General features: G+C 41.4%; 1 pseudogene; it reads right to left on the bottom strand.

Moving 5' to 3' along the window:
• LOC102175996 lies at positions 591–1,185 on the bottom strand (annotated as a pseudogene).

Genomic DNA, 1,822 nt, shown 5'->3' with positions numbered 1-1,822 from the left:
CCCATAGACAGCAGCCCACCAGGCTTCCCTGTCCCTGGGATTCTCCAGGCAAGAACACTGGAGTGGGTTGCCATTTCCTTCTCCAATGCATGAAAGTGAAAAGTGAAAGTGAAAGTGAAAAGTGAAAGTGAAGTCGCTCAGTCGTGTCCGACTCTTAGCGACCCCATGGACTGCAGCCTACCAGGCTCCTCCATCCATGGGATTTCCCAGGCAAGAGTACTGGAGTGGGGTGCCATTGAAAAATGCAAATTCTAAATTCTGATTGAGTAATGACTATGGAGATTTCCTCCAACATTTAGAAAAACTGTTCTCTAATGCTGAGGAAATAATACACCATGGTATCAAATTCTTTCCTACTAAAGGAGGCAACTACAGAAAGCTTTTATTCATTCAAAGTAACTAGTGCTACAGGTGGAAAAAAACAAAAACAAAAACAAAACCCAATGTTAACTTTCCCATTATTACTTCAAAACAAACATATCAAACCTGATTTTCATTAGATTGTAGTTATTTCTTCACACTAATAAATCAAAAAACCAAGACCTACATTATATATATATAAATATATATATATAAGGCAATGCAAACAATTATTGAGCCTCATCTTCCAGACAAGAATGCCAAGTTAGTCTCTCTTCATAAAGAGCAATTACAATTTGAGGACACCTCATATTTGCCTCTTTTGCCAGCACCAAGTCCGCCTCATTGGAATCTTTCCATTTCATGAGGAACATTAATTCTCCATTGCTGTCTGTGGCACCAATGATTGGTTCTGGATCAAGACCTCTGGCAAAACCTCTCGGTTTGTCAGCAGCATCTCTTCTCTTCTTTGATTTGCTATCATCATATTCACTGTCAGACAAAGATTTTCTTTCTGTTCCATCTTTTTCTTTACCAGCTTTTTGAGAATTAAGAAATGCTTCAATTAACTCTGGACAATCTTAATTTTCTTCAGGTTCCCAAGTATTCTCTGCATCTGTAAATCCCTTCCACTTCAGGAAATACTCCACCTTCCCATTCAATACATGGCAGTCCAGTACTTTTTCTACTACAAATTCTTCAGGTTCTGCCTCTTCAACTTTTTTACTCTTTCCATTTTGCTTCTTTCCCATTTTTTGCAGTGTAGTTTTGTTGGAGGCCATTTTTTATTGCAGACTTGAAGAGCTATTATTCACCGCCTCTGAGCTACTCAGGTTCCTGGTCTGCGACGTCTCCAGCCCTGCGCCTCAAGCTCCAGTCACATACAGGCTGCGGAGCAGTGCTGTGCTCTGGGCCGCTGCCAGGATAGGGCGAGTGTCTCTGCTTTTTAATATGCTATCTGAATTGGTCATAGCTTTTCTTCTAAAAGGCAAGTGTCTTTTAATTGCATGGCTGTAGTTACATTCTGCAGTGATTTTGGAGCCAAAAAAATAGTCTCTCACTGTTTCACTGTTTCCCAATCTATTTGCCATGAAGTGATGAGATCAGATACCATGATCTTTGTTTTCTGAATGTTGAGTTTTAAGCCAGCTTATTCATTCACCTCTTTCACTTTCATCTAGAGGCTCTTTGGTTCCTCTTCTCTTTCTGCCATAAGAGTGGTGTCATCTGCATATCTGAGGTTATTGATATTTCTCCCGGCAATCTTAATTCCAGCTTGTGCTTCATCCAGCCTGGCATTTCGCGTGCTGTCACTTCCAGTTCAGTTCAGTTGCTCAGTCATGTCTGACTCTTCGTGACCCATGAATCAGAGCATGCCAGGCCTCCCTGTCCATCACCAACTCCTGGAGTTCACTCAAACTCAGGTCCATTGAGCCGGTGATGCCATCAGCCATCTCATCCT

The sequence above is a fragment of the Capra hircus genome, chromosome 2 (assembly GCF_001704415.2).
Source record: "Capra hircus breed San Clemente chromosome 2, ASM170441v1, whole genome shotgun sequence".
NCBI classification, from domain to species: Eukaryota; Metazoa; Chordata; class Mammalia; order Artiodactyla; family Bovidae; genus Capra; species Capra hircus.
The sequence above is the reverse complement of the archived record's forward strand: the minus strand, read 5'-3'. Positions and strand labels throughout refer to the sequence as shown.